Below are 15,738 nucleotides of genomic sequence, written 5' to 3'. Positions count from 1 at the left end.
AAGCCGGAGTGTGTGAATAATTTAGCCAGATCTTTCAAAGAGCCGACACAGACATGAAGGGTCTGAATGGCATCGTTCTGTGCTGGAAGATTCCGTGATTCTGAGCTCACACCAGATATAGAGATTGAATTTAATGCGCATTGCGCCTTCAACTTGCTCATTGCGCGGCGGCTACTTGAGTCTCTTAATCCATTGTTGCAGGCACTCATCATTTTTCAATTCCAGATTATATGAGACTGCCTCCAAAAGCTTCCCTTGACATTCATTCTTGATGTCATAAACCACATATGCCATCAAGTCTTTCGTGGCTTCACTAACGCAATGGGTCACGAAGCAGCCATGTATCATATTATCAAACTAGATTCAGAGCCACTTTGGTATGCAGTTGGCTGTTAGAAATGAATATTAACATAATCCTGCCTGCTTTCCCATTCTCTTCTCATCCCATCTGGGAAGTAAATTTCCCAGCTTCATATCCTGATCGGACGGTGTATAGTTAATAGTGTAACTGCGCACTACCCATCCAGACACCATCATGTCCATCCTGTACGCTAATGTTCCCAATAAGTGATTGCAAATACAGAGAGAGAGAAAAAAACAACTATTAACAGGAGACGCGAACCTGGAACTCTCCTTCAAAAAACTGGTCACTAGTATAAATCAATTTAAAGTTTTCAGGACTGAGGGATGAAAGCTTCTTGTTGATTGGGCACATTAATGGATAGAGAATAAAGGTGGGTAAATGCAGTTGAGGTACAGAGCCACTCATGATCTAACAGAATGGTGGAACAGGCTCGAAGGATTGAATGTTCGCCTCCTGTTCCGATGCACCATCACCTGCAGAAAACCTTGTTTAAAATATTTGTACAATGTTGTAGTTCCAGAGTCATACAGCCTTACGTGAAAGAATTAGTTATGCTCAATGCATTTAGCATTTCCATCTCTACAGACTAGTGTAGATATGACTACCTTTGTTCCTTCGTTTATCCTTGTAATGTTACCTAGCCCTTATATATCATCCGCCTGCTCTGTAGATTTAATTAATCATTCAGTGTCATGTGGGATCACATTTCCTCTTGGCCTTCTCTTAATTGTCGGCTGAAAATGTTTCTTGCATCGACTTCCACGCTACTAAGCAGTTCCATTGCTTTTATTTGGTCATCGCTCCTTTCTTGTCACAAGAACAGCATCAGAATGGTTATGTTGCTGGACTAGTAATCTGGAGACCTGAAATAATGACTTGGCGACATGAGTTCAAATCCTGTGACGGTATCTGCGGAATTTTATTTCAATTAACTAAAAAGAAATCTGAAATGGACAACTAGAATCAGCAATGGTGATCATGAGACAATTGAATTGTTGTAAACAGTCATCTGGTTCTCTAATGCCATTTAGGGAAGGACATCTACCGTACTTACCTGGGCTGCTCCGTATGTGACTTCAGAGCCACAGTATTGTGAATTACTTTGAACTGTCTTCCAATGGGCTAACAAGCCATTCAATTGTATTCAAGAATGTGGCTCATTACCACCTTCCCAAATGTAATTAGGGACGGACAATAAATGCTGGCCTTGTCAGCAACATTCACAACGCGTGAATGGCTTACCTTTTTAAAAAATGAAACCTGCCATTATTTTTGCAGCAGATTGGCCGGCCGATATTCCTATTTGCAATTTTCCTAACATTTGTTTTATTATGGCAGGAAATATTGTGAAGAAAATTGCTCTGATTTTCTAGGCCAGACTTGCATGGGAAGTTTCAGAGTCCTTGCATCATTTCTTAAATTGCCATTCAGTCGTTTCTGCTACACTAGTGTCCTTTGTCATTTATTTTCAATGTGAACCTATCCACCTCTAGGTAACTCCCTTTTCATTAGTCCCACTCTCATCACTACCAACCTTCCTGCAGCCAGAATCTCCCTGCACCTTACCAACTGCATCTTTGTCCTAAACATAGTCTCTCACTTCCTAACAACTTCTTCCTTCATGATTTGGTCACCTGCATTAGGAGTTGCTGCTTGATTCAACTGAATGGTCGTAAAGGTTGCCGAAGCTGCATAGCCCATTACTATTCCTCTAGATTCATATTATCGTCCCTTTCTCTGTGTTTTTAGAAATGTTTTCCTTTCGTCACTGCATCTTCAATTAACTGACTATTTGGTTTCCTCCAGCACTTATTTCTGTTTCTTGTTGACTTTGTATCTGTTTATAAAAATCCCTGTCACAAGCTGGCCAATCACTCACCCTCAATATTGAACGCCAGAACGTTGACTGCACTAACCTTTAAATCAGTTAGTCCAATACAATTGGCTCGCCTTTGCTAAATAGCTTTACAATTCTTTCCTTCCGACAGTATACATCAATTCCTCTTCAAGGTCCAAACCTCTCCTTCAGCTTTTTGGCAGCTGAGATCAGCCAATTGCTCAACATGTTTATGATTCATTCTCGTGCTCTTTCACATTGCAAAGTTGCACCTTGTCGACTGTGCACTGCCATCGGTCTGCTGTTAACGTGTTTACAGTTACGTTTTGTCAATTTCAGGAGAGTATGCCCGAGGAGCGAGGTACGACCAGTTCTCCAAAAATAACTGAGCAACAATATGAAGTGGCATATTGAAGTGTGTTCTATTTTATGCTGTCAAATGTTTGGTATTCACGTAATTAATGAAGAAGACTCCCAACCAAATATAAAACAAGGCCTCTTGGGCTAGTTAAAGGATCCACTCAGTAAAAAGAGTGGAGGCATGTAATAGATATTTTCGAGGCTGGTCCAGAGGTCTTTTTTTTTGTTCTCTTATTTACCATGCAAAATCCTCAATAAGTGTGCACACCTTCTGAATGCCAGGTAAAATTATAAATATTATTCATACTGACTTCAAATCTTAAAAAATGAAGGCTTGACATGTAATATATCTGTTTCATGATTTAGAATGCAAATAGTAACGGAATATTGAAGAAAAATCTATTTCAGAAGCAATTCATCTTTCGATACAACAAAGGTTCACTAGATTGGTTCCTGGGATGAAAGATTGTCCTATGATTGGCGGGTTATAATTTCTGGTGTTCAGAAGAATAGACGTGATTTCAAAGGAACGTACAAGGTTATGAAGGGCCTCGACAGGACTGACACTGCAAGGTTGTTTCCCCAGACTGCAGAATCTAAAACACTAGGGCACAGCCTCAGGATAAGGGGCTGAACACTTAGGACTGAGATGAGGAGAAGTTTCTTTGGAATTCTCTTCCCCCGAAGGCTGTGGATGCTCCATTGCTGAAATTATTTCAGGCTGAGATAGACTGTATTTTGAAAACCTCTCAGCATGTTGAGGAATATGGGAGAGGATGGGAAGGTGAAGATGAGACAGAGGACCAGGGATGGTCAAATTACAGAGCAGGCTGGTGCAGCCTTATGATCTACTCCCACTTATAGTTCTTGTGTTCTCATGATTCGATATAATCAATTCATTAATAAGGAACACTGATCTCAATCATTAACCCTGTCACAATGGGTCCTTTAATGGCTTAAAACTGGATAATTAATATACAAGGATATTCACAACTGATTTGGTCAAATCACTTTTGAATGTTCATTTGGAAGAAACTTTCAACATGAAATGTTCACACTTCCATGAGAAAACCAGAAAGGCTCGAATGGTTTGGAACACAAGGAAAGTTGATGATATTTGGAAATATAATGAAGTGAAACAGAAAGTAATGGTTCAGAGATGGCAGGAATGTGTTTTTAACGTTATTATCACCTACTGGCGAGACAGTTCCTCTGGATAGTGTCCTCGGCCCAACCATCTTCAGCTGCTGCATCAATGGCCTCCCTTCCATCATAAGTTCAGAAGTGGGGATGATCGCTGATGCTTGCACATTGTTCAGCACCATTTGGAACTCTTCAGATACTGAAGCAGTCCATGTCCAAATGCAGCAAGGCCTGGGCAATATCCAGGCTTGGGCTGACAAGTAGCAAGTAACATTCACGACACACAAGTGTCAGACAATGATCATCTCCCACAAGAGAGAATCCAATCATCACCCGTTGACAGTTAATGACATTACAATCACTAAACCCCCATTATCAACAACCTGAAGATTACCATTGACCAGAAACTGAACCGAACAAGCTAATAAATAGTTTGGCTACAGGGGAAGTTCAAAGGCTGGGAATTCTACAGCGAGTAACTCACCTCCTGACTCCCCACAGCCTGGCCACCATCGATAAGGCACAATTCGAGTGTGATGGAATACTCTCCATTTGCCCGGATGAGTGAAGCTCCAAAAACACCCCAGAAGCTTGACACCGTCCAGGACAAAGCAGGCCGCTTGATTGGCTTGCCATCCACCACCTTCAATGTTTACTCCCTCCAACATGGATGCACAGGGGCTGCATCCATACACATATGCACCATCTACAAGGTGCACTGCCGCAACTCGCCAAGCGTCCTTTGACAGTACCTTCCAAACCCGCGATCTCTGCCACCTAGAAGGACAAGGGCAGTAGGTGCATGGGAACACCAGCAACCTCCAAGTTTACCTCACAGCCACTCACCATCTGACTTGGAACTTTATCGCCGTTCCTTCACTGTCACTGGGTCAAATCTCTGGAACTCCCTCCCTAACAGTCATGTGGATATGCCTAGGCCACATCGACTGCACAGGTTTAAGGAGGCGGCTCACCAGCACCTTCTCAAGGGCAATCAGGAATGGACATTAAATGCTGGCCTGGCCAGCAAGGCCCACAGCCCGTGAAAGAAGAACAAAAAATACTTTCTCCATTAATGGGTTACATATTAGCTGGGAACCTGGCGTAATGCACTGCTGTTGTGTCAATTAGTTAGTGGGGTAGTAATTTTTGAGAATTTGGTGTATTGCTTGCATGTTAGGTCATGTTAAGGCTATTTTGAAGGAAAAGTCTTAAAACGTGGAATCTTGTCCTGCGATTCTTTCTGTTGGTCGTTGGGAATTTTTCTCTTGCTTTTTTTTAATAAGTGATTGATTTTTACGAGATCAAAGCAGAAGCAAACAGAGTCTGGAGCAAGTTGCAATAAAATATTCATCTTATGCTTCTGGAATGTAATTAAACAATGAGTTGTTCCTCTTAAAGAAAATGCGGTTTCCATTCGATAGTTGAAAGCAGCGCTTGGCAGCAGAAGGGTTGCACTGATTCATCTCAAACATGGTGATCTGGCGCCACCTGCTGCCTGTGGAGCAACATTACAGGTTCCTGCAGTTCCCAGCTCATTCTACCCAGGAAGTTCCTCTCTACAATTGAGCTTCAATTTGTTTCTTTTCTCCCCCAGCCCTACTGAGGTCCTTGCTGATCTTTAAGTTTCCAGTTCCGATACAGGGTTTGTACCCGGAATATTAACCTGGTTTCCCTCTCCACCTGTGCCTGAGACAAAGGAACATCGGAACAGGGGTAGGCTATTCAGTCCATCGAGCCTAATGCTGATCATCCGCTTCAATGACTTTTACCCACAGTATCCCAATATCCCTATTCGCTATTGGCATTTAGAAATCTCACAATCTCTGCATTGAACAAACTAAATGCCTGAGACAGAAACAGAAAATGCTAGAAAAGCCCAGCAGTTCTAACAGCATCTATGGAGAAAAAAAAAATCCAGGATATCAGTGTCTGAGTTCCTCAGAATAGGAAGGCCAAAACCAAGGATGTATCTGGCCCAGATGAATTATAATGAAATATTGGTAGGCAAATATGTAACTGAGCAATGAGCTGCCTTTAAAGAAGAATCAGTTCGGGTCTAGCCAAAGTATATTCCCACGAGGGAGGAAGATAGGGCAAAGAAACTCAGATCTCCTTGGACGATGAAAGAGATAGAGATAAGTATGACACGGAAACAGTCTGCTTATGACAGATGTAATGTGGATAATGCAATTGAGAACCAGGCTGAATATGGAAAGTTCAGAGGGGAATTAAAAAACAAATAAGAGAAGCAAAGAGAGAGTGTGAGAACAGTCTGGCAGCCAATAGAAAACTGAATCCAAAAGTCTACTATATGCATGTGAATAGGAGGATTGCGGTTCATTACGGACCATAAGAGGGATCTGCACATGGGGTCAGGAGCCATTGCTGAGGTGTGACATGAATATTTTGCATTTGCCTTTACCATGGGGTAAGGTGCTACACAAGTCACAGTAAAAAGGAAGTAGTTCAGGCAATTGAAGTATTTAAAATTGATAAGTAGAAGGTGTTTGATAAGTGGCCTGTACTTAAAGTTGATAAGATAACAGAATCAGATCCATTAAAATACACTGAGGAAGTAAAAGTGGAAATTGTGGAGGCACTGACAATAATTTTTTAATCTTTGATAAACTTGCGGGTGGTGCCAGATGACTGGAGAATTGCATTCTCATTCATAAAAGGGTGTAGAATTAAGCCTAGCAACTACAGGCCAGTCAGTTTAATCTAGCTTGAAGAGAATCTTTCAGAAACGATAATTCAGGACAAACCTAAGTTTCCATCTGATGTGATGCATCAAGTGTGTTGACGTAGTGGGTGGAAGTACATTAATTGCAAAAAAGAGACCTGACTGTGGAAATCACTCCCTGTCAGTACATAGCCTCTCCATCACCAAACCCTGTGCAGTGCCTCACTGTGGTGACATACACAAACTGAGCGCCCCACGGTCCCAGGTTAAACTAGAGGGCACTCGGAGGAGGCCTGGCCCCCAGAAACACAGCATGCGGGTCCACCAGCGAGTGATTAGGCCCTGGTTCCCATGAACCAGAACTCAGGGTAAATAGCTTCATCATTTTCTGTGTGTCCTGGCAAAGAAGAAGACTAAGGACATAACCCCGACATAAAACCCAGAGTGGAGTCTCAAACGTCATCATCTACCAGGCAGGTTTCCGACAAGTCCTGCAGCTGAGCTTGTAGCAAATAGTAACTGGCTGCATCCTTTCCTCTGGCATTACCCGCAAGTTTATGGAAGATTAAAAAATTATGGTCAGTGCCTCCACAATTTCCACTTTTACTTCCTCAGTGTATTTTAATGCATCTGATCCTGTTCTGTTGTCTTATCAACTATAAGTACCGGCAGCTTATCAAACACCTTCTACTTATCAATTTTAAACTCTTCAAGTGTCTAAACTTCCTCCCCTTTTACTATGACTTGTGTAGCACCTTACTCCATGGTTTAGGCAGATGCAAAGTATTTATGTCGTACCTCAGCAATGTCTCCTAACCCCATGTGTAGATCCCTCTTATGGTCCGTAATCAGCGACAATCCTCCTTTTGTCATCATTTTACTATTCACATGCATATCGTGCACTTTTGGATTCCGTTTTCTGTTGGCTGTCAGACTGTTCTCATACTCTCTTTGCTTCTCTTATTTGTTCCTTAATTCCCCTCTGAACTTTTTCTCTGAACTGGTTCTCAATTGCATTATCCACATTACATCTGTCATAAGCAGACTGTTTCCGTGTCATCCTTACCTCTAGCAATGCTAACAATGCCAGCGAGGGGATGGGGGTGAGGTGCGTGGGGGGTGGTAGTTGTTATGGGGTCTTGATGCTTGGGGAATTCAGGGTCTCCATGCTATACGACCAAGCCTGTGCCTGGAGTGGACACTCCAGCTTCGTGGATTATGTTGGCACAACATGGGAAGAAGCAGTTACGGTTTACAAATTCTCTCTCAATTAGCGTGGGGAATTAGCACCAGGGGGTATGTTTGATGGTCGTGGAGGTGGGCGTTGGAGCATCATGTCTCATTTGTTAACTACAGCCAGGTCCAAGCTGGCCTCAGTCAATTAGGTGTCGTCCTTCCACGGCCTGCCTGCATCAATGGGTGTTTGGAGCTTAGAGAGTTATCTCTCAACATGCGGGTCGATAATCTATACACCGGGCAAAGCAAGTTCAAATAATACACCAGTTTATTTACCTTGCAAGGTGGAACATAAGGACCATGCATCCTGGCCTTACCTACGACTTTCTGCAGATTTATTTTTCATGCAAGACAACTGTCAGCGACGTAGAACTTACAAGGCTCGATGTAGACATACCTGCACTGCAAGAAACTGGGTTTGCTGAAAGTGTACCCCTTAAAAAGAAACACTACACGTTCTTCTGGCAGGAGAAATCTCAAGAGGCATCGCGTGAGCATGGAGTCAATCTTGCAGTAAAAATAACAGGCTTCTTGTGGTGATTGAACTACAGCCCCCACCTCCCCCACCCCATCACCACCACCCCCGCCACTTCCCCGCCCACAGAAGGCTCAGAGAGACTTCGTGCTCCTTGTTTGTCAACACGTGTGGACCCAGTTAGCCACATGTGCATCTATGCGTTAACATTCACCTCCACCCCAGATGTCAAGGATCAGGCCAGAGCACTTGACGTTGCTATCAACATAATACCCAGCACCGAGGGATTATTCTTTCTCGGGGTCTTCAATACAGGGGTGGGTGCCGACTGCACAACTTGGACGTTGTGCACAGGGCACCAAGGAACCGGCAAGATGAATGAAAATGGAGAGAAGTTTCTGGCGCCATGGACTCGTTGTGATGAACAGTTCCTTGCAAACCGAGCCATGCCACAAGGTGTCCTGGAGACATGCGAGTTCATGCCACTGGCGCCAGCTAGGCCTTGTCATCACCAGTAATACCATCCTCAACAGTGTCCACATGACCCACAGCTATCACAGCGCTGACTGTGGCACTGACCACTCCCTGTTCTGTAGCAAGAGCAGGCTTCAGCTAAGGAAACGAAACCACTCCGAGAAGAAAGATCATTCTCGGATAAACACTTACCCTACCACTGACCCAGGAATGACCCAGGCGTTTCTCAACATCCTCAATCGGGATCTTTCAGACAACAACACTCAAGGCCAGAGTGTGGAGTCAGAGTGGGATCATCTGTGCAACGCCATCTAACATTGAGTCGATCACTGCAACCAAGAGGAGAGCCCTCATGAGCCAGCAGAAACTCTCCAGCAAATAACAGCTATATACACTCAGGACTGCCAGAACCGAGTCTCAGCAGACTCCTCAGTAATGCACCAATCGATATTCATTGAAACTCTGCAAAAGGATACAATCTGCTGATGTATTCCAGGATGCTACAGGGATGTATGACGGAATTAAGAAAGCAACGAGCCCAGCAGCAAACAAGGCAGCTCACTTGAAGACAAAGATAGGGATGATCATCACTGAACCTAGCAATTAGATAGAAGGCTGGTGGACAACGATCTCAAATTCCACGAAATGGGGATCATTGTCACTAAAGAAGCTCTCGGTGCCATTCCAGACGTTCCAATCATGAGGGAGCCAGATAGTGAGCCCAATGTAATGGAACTCAAGAAAGCCATTAACTGTCTGGCCAGTGGCAAAGCTGCTAATTGTTGGCATTCCACCCGAAAATATCAAAAGCAGAAAACGAGCACTGCTGGAGCATTTCCATGAACGTTTGTGTCTTGTTGGAAGGACCGATCTGTGCCTCAAGACAAACGTGATGGAAACATGGTTACCTTGTAGAAAAGAAATGGAGATGGCAGTGAGTGCAACAGTTATCGAGGCATCTACTTGCTTAGTATTATGGGGAAGATCTTTGCTCTGACCAGATTGCAGACCTTGGCAACACGCATCTATCCTGAGTGTCAGTGCGATTTAAGAGCTGACAGATCGATAGTCGACATGGTTTTCTTACTTCAGAGTTGGAGGGAAAGTGCCAAGATTAGCACAGAGCACTCGACATTGCCTCCGTAGACCTCCCCAAGGCCTTCGATTTAGTCAACAGGGATGGACTCTACAAACCGCTGAGGAAAATAGTCTGCCCTCCTGGACCCCAGGGCACCATCCTTTTTTACACGAGAACATGCATAGTTCCGTCAATTGCAACGTAGGAACATCAAGTGCTTTCAAGGTCAGCAGTCGAGTAAAGCAGGGAAATGCTCTGGCGCCAATTCTCTTTGGCATATTTTTTCCTATGTTGCTATTGTACGCTTTTGGCAAGTCGAATGAGGGTGCCTACCTGCATGCAGAACTGACGGCAAACTGTTCAATTTGGTAAGGCTGTGCATCAAAACCAACGTACGCGAAGCCTTAGTCTGTGACTTGCTGTTTGCTGCTAAAGCTGTGCTGGCAGCCTATATTGAAGCTCACTTGCAGCAGCTTGTAGATCCCTGACCTGAAAGGTGTTTGGACTGGAAATCAGCGTCAGGTTTGGTCTTCAAAGATACGGTCCAGGGTGCAGAGACTACACCTTCCGTTAAGATAAACAACCTCCATTGCCTGGGTCATGTGACTGCCACATTCCCAAAGACATGCTCAGTTGCAACCTCGAATTGGCATCAGGCCAACAGGAAGCAAACGTCTGCGATATAAGGATGTCTGCGAATTTTATTTTTAATTTATTAATGTATCCATAGGATGTGGGCATCGCTGGCTAGGCCAGAATGCATTGCCCATCCCTAATTATCAATGAGAAGCTCGAGGTGAGCTGCCTTCTGGAACCGCTGCAGTCCATGTGATGGAGGGAGTTCCAGGATTTCGGCCCAGCGGCAGTGAAGGAACGGGAATATATTTCCAAGTCAGAATGGTGAGTGACTTGGAGCGGAACTTCCAGGCGGTAGTGTTTCCATCTACCTGCTGTCCTTGTCCTTCTAGGTGGTTGTGGTCATGTGTTTGTTAGTTGCTGTCCAAGGAACCTTGGTGAATTCCTGCAGTGCATCTTGTAGATGGTACACACTGCTACCACTGCGTGGATGTGGTGACAATCAAGCGGGCTGCTTTGTCTGGATGGTGTTAAGCTTCTTGAGTGTTGTCGGAGCTGCACTCATCCAGGCAAGAGGGGAGTATTCCATCACACCCCTGACTTGTTCCTTGTCGATGTTGGACAAGATTTGGGGAGTCAGGAGGTGGGTTAATCGTCGCAGGATTCCTAGCCTCCGACCTGCACTTGTAGCCACAGTAATCCAGCTGATCCTGTTCAGTTTATGGCCAATGGTAACCCCCAGGATGTTGCTGGTGGGGGATTCGGTGATGGTAATGCCATTGAACATTTGGGACGATGGTTAGGTTCTCTCTTGTTGGAGATGGTCATTGCCTGACACTTGTGTGGCATGAATGTTTCTTGCCACTTGTCAGCCAAAGCCTGGGTATTGTCCAGGTCTTGCTGCATTTGGACATGGACTGCCTGAATATCTGAGGAACCACGAATGGTGTTGAACATTATGCAATCATCGGCGAACATCTCCGCTTCTGACCTTATGATGGAAGGAAGGTCATTGATGAAGCAACTGAAGATGGTTGGGCCCAAGACACTAACCTGAGGAACTCAGTAATGTCCTGGAGCTTAGATGACTGACCTCAACCACAACCACCTTCCTTCATGCTAGGTATGAATCCAACCAGCAGAGATTTCCCCCTGATTTCCATTGACTCGTTTTGCTAAGGCTCCTTGATGTCACACTCGGTCAAATGTGGCCTTGATGTCAAGGGCAGTCTCTGTCAACTCACTTCGAGAATTTAGCTCTTTTGTCCATTTTTGAACCAAGGCTGTAATGAGGTCAGGAGCGGAGTGACCCTGGTGGAATCCAAGCTTGGTGTTAGTGAGCAGGCTATTGCTAAGCAAATGCTGTTTGATAGCACTGTTGATGACCTATTCCATTAACTTACATATGATCGATGTAGACTTATGGGGCGGTAATTGGCCGGGTTAGGTTTGTCCTGCTTTTTGTGTACAGTACATACCTTGGCAATTTTCCACATAGCAGGGTAGATGCCAGTATTGTAGTAGTACTGGAACAGCTTGGGTAGGGGCAAGTTCTGGAGCTTAGGTCTTCACTACTATTACTGGAACATTGTCAGGGCCCATAGCCTTTGCAGAATCCTGTACCTTCAGTCGTTTCTTGATTTCACTTGGAGAGAATTGCTTTGGCTGAACCTTGGCATCTCTGATGCTGGGGACCTCCAGAAGAAGCCGAGATGGATAAGCCACTGAGTACTTCTGGTGGAAGATTGTAGCAAATGCGTCAGCCTTATCTTTTGCATTGATGAGCTGGGCTCCTCCATCATTGAGGATGGGGATATTTATGGAGCCGCCCCCTCCAGTGAGTTGTTTAATTGTCCACCACCATTCACGACTGGATGTGGCAGGGCTGCAGGGCTTAGATCAGATCCGTTGGTTGTGGGATCCCTTCGCTCTGTCTATCACTTGTTGCTTATGCTGTTTGGCATGCAAGTCGTCCTGTGTTGTAGATTCACCAGGTTGACACCTCATTTTTACCAGTATCTGAAGAGTCACGAATGGCACTGGACATCGTGCAGTTGTCAGCGAATATCACCTCATGTCTGGTGCTGCTCCTGGCATGCCCTTCTGCGTTCATCTCCTGGCTTAATGGCAGTGGTAGATTTGGGGATATGCTGGGCCATGAGGTTACAGGTTGTGTCCCAGTACAACTCAGCTGCTGCTGATGGCCCACAGAACCTCATGGATGCCCAATCTTCATTTGCTAGATCGGTTCAACATCTGTTATATTTAGCACGATGATAGTGCCACACAACACGATGGAGGGTATCCTCAATGTGAAGGCAGGGCTTTGTCTCCAGAATGACTGTGCGGTGGTCACTCCTACGATGCTGTCATAGACAGATTCATCTACGGCAGGCAGGCTTGTGAGGGAGAGCCCACGTATGTTTTTCTCTCTTTTTGATTCCCCCTCTCTACTTGCCGCAGACCTAGCCTAGCAGCTATGTCATTTACTCGGCCAGCTCAGTCGGTAGTGATGGTACTGAGCCATCCTTGGTCATGGACATTGAGGTCCCCCACCCAGAGTGCATTCTGCGCCCTTGCTACCCTTTGTCCAACTAGTGTTTAGCATGGAGGAGCACTGATTCATCAGCTGAGGGAGGACAGCAGGAGGTGTCTTTGCACATGTTCGAACTGATGCCATGAGGCTTCGTAGGGTCCGGAGTCGATGTTCAGGGCTCCCAGGCCAACGCAATTCCTGCTATATATCACTGTGCCGCTACCTCTGCTAGGTCAATCCTGCCGGTGGAACAGGACATACCCAGGAATGGTGATGAAGGTGGTATCTGGGGCATTTTCTGTAAGATATGATTAGGTGCGGATGAACATGTCAGGTTTCACTAGTGTATGAAACTAGTAAGGAGGACTTTGCAGGGTCAACAGGGCTGAGATTTGCGTTGTCGTTTCCCGTGACCCGTCCGGTTTCGTTTGTTGAGGCTTTGTATCAGTTTGATACAACTGAGTGACTTGCTAGGCTATTTTAGAGTCTGTTGTTGTTGGTGGGGTGGGGTTCTCCTGAGAACACTAGTGAAGCAGATGGGTTTCTACAACAATCGACAACGGTTTCATGGTCATCATTAGACTTTTAATTCCAGAGGCTTTTTATTACTGGGATTCGAGCCCGGGCGACAATACCACTATGCCATCGCAGTGTACAAGAGCAAGGGGGCTATGTTGAACTTGTATAAGACACTAGTTCGGCCTCAGCTGGAGTATTACATCCAATTCTGAGCGCTGCATTTTAGGTAGGAAATGAAGGCATTGGAGGGAATCACAGAGTGCAGAAGAGGCCTTTCGGCCCATCGAGTCTGCACCGACACGTGAGAAACACCTGAGCTACCTACCTAATCCCATTTACCTGCACTTGGCCCATAGCCTTGAATGTTATGACGTGCCAAGTGCTCATCCAGGTACTTTTTAAAGGATGTGAGGCAACCCGCCTCCACCACCCTCCCAGGCAGCGCATTCCAGACCCTTTGGATAAAAAACGTTTTTCCTCACAACTACCCTAAACCTCCTGCCCCTCATCTTGAACATATGTCCCCTCGTGACTCACCCTTCAATTAAGGGGAACAGCTGCTCTCTATGCACCCTGTCCATGCCCCTCATAATCTTGTACATCTCGATCAGGTCGCCACTCAGTCTTCTCTGCTCCAACGAAAACAACCCAAGTCTGTCCAACCTCTCTTCATAACTTAAATGGCAACATCCTGGTGAATTTCCTCTGCACCCCCTCCAGGGCAATCACATCCTTCCTATAATGTGGCCACCTGAACTGCCCACAGTGCTCCAGCTGTGGTCTCACCAATGTTCTATACATCTCCAACATGACCTCCCTATTTTTGTAATCTGTGCCTCGATTGATAAAGGCAAGTGTCCCATATGCCTTTTTCACCACCCCACTAACATACCCCTCCGCCTCCAGAGATCTATGGACACACACGCCAAGGTCCCTTTTTTCCTCAGAGCTTCCTAGTGTCATACCGTTCATTGAATGCAGAAACTTTTCACGGGAATGATTTCAGGGACATGGAACTTCAGTTATTAAAATAGATTAGAGAAATTCCGGCTGTTTTCCTCAGAGAAAAGGAGGATGCGATGACATTTGATAGAAGTATTCAAAATCACGAGCGCTTTAGACAGAGTAGATAGCGAGAAACTGCTCCCACAAGTGGAAGGATCGAGAAAGAGAGGGCACAGGTTTAAAGTAATTAATAAAGAAGCAAAAGCGACATAAGGAAAATATTTTCTTTCACACAGCGAGTGCTTAAGTTTTGCGATGTGCTGCCTGAGTATGGTGGAGGCAAGTAAAATTGAAGCGATCAAACGGGAATTTGACTCTTATCTACAAAGGACCGATGTCCAGGGCTACGGGGAGAAATGCGGGAGAATGGCATTAAGTAAGTTGCTCACTGGGAGAGCCGATGCAGACATGATGGGCCGAATGGCCTCTTTCTGCGCTGTAATAATTAAGTGATTCTGTGATTCTGATCAAATCAGCACACGCCGTCCCTTTTCCAGAAGTGATTTCCCCTCATGTTGACTAAAGTGTCTAATTTCATAGAACAAATTAATTCCCTCCAATGCTCTCACATGCTCCCCATTATCTGCATGTCTTTCACAAATTAGGTTGATCATGAAAATGTTACACAGAGCTCCAGACGAGACAAATCCAAACTTCTCTAGAAATTCCCTTTCTTGTCCTGAGATCCGTCTCTGTTTCTCTGGTTATACAGATCCCTTCACTGCTTTGACATACAGAGCTAACATCAACCGCTTAATCAGAGGAGCCCACAAAAAGCAAAATATGGGAATGGAGAGATCCCGGGATTAAAAACCGGGCAATGTGAGCATTTAATCTGGGGCCTTGGAGCCCCTTTAGACCCTTAACAATCTCATTTATAATCAGGGAAACGCAGAGTTTTACCGGGGTTAATGACGCCATTCATTTCTCTCCACGCTGTGCACTGTAAAGGGCCTGTGAATTTTCCAATAGACAGAGCAGCATCGGACACTGAGAGTGACTGACAGTATTCTCCGATCCTGAAAGCATTAAACGGTTGATGTTATAAATTAATCTTTGTTGGAATATGTTAGAATTGTTTTAAATGTTTAAGATATTCGTTCGACTGTTGTGATCGAGCAAATGTAGAAAGTGAAATGCTAATGTTGTTTCTATAACTGAGAGAAGCATAACTTGGAAATGCAAAGGGCAGAGATTGGAAAAGCCAATGTCAAGGAAAAGGTTCATAGCGTGATAATAGACTAGTTTCCAAAACACCACTTAGCACAGGAAAAGATATTTTTAGTTGTATTAGAAACAAAGTTTGCAGAACAAAAATAAAGGTTGATAACATCTAAAAAGTTTTACATCCAACTATGTAATATGTGGGCCCCGCAACCCTCCGAGACACCTGCGCTGCTCTACTTCTCGCCCTTGAATATCCCTGATTTTAGTCGCTCCACTACTGAT

General features: G+C 44.8%; 1 long non-coding RNA gene across 1 annotated transcript in view; it reads right to left on the bottom strand.

Moving 5' to 3' along the window:
* Positions 1 to 10,188, bottom strand: part of LOC144673355 (uncharacterized) — a 64,179-nt gene extending 53,991 nt beyond the window's left edge. Inside the window, exon 1 of the long non-coding RNA XR_013574291.1 lies at positions 9,987 to 10,188. This is a non-coding gene — a long non-coding RNA (uncharacterized LOC144673355). The remainder of the gene's footprint in view (positions 1 to 9,986) is intronic.
* Positions 10,189 to 15,738: the final 5,550 nt, after the last annotated feature.

This window comes from Cetorhinus maximus, unplaced genomic scaffold (genome assembly GCF_964194155.1).
Source record: "Cetorhinus maximus unplaced genomic scaffold, sCetMax3.hap1.1 HAP1_SCAFFOLD_350, whole genome shotgun sequence".
NCBI classification, from domain to species: domain Eukaryota; kingdom Metazoa; phylum Chordata; class Chondrichthyes; order Lamniformes; family Cetorhinidae; genus Cetorhinus; species Cetorhinus maximus.
Note: the sequence above shows the minus strand (reverse complement) of the source record. Positions and strands in the feature narration are given on the sequence as shown.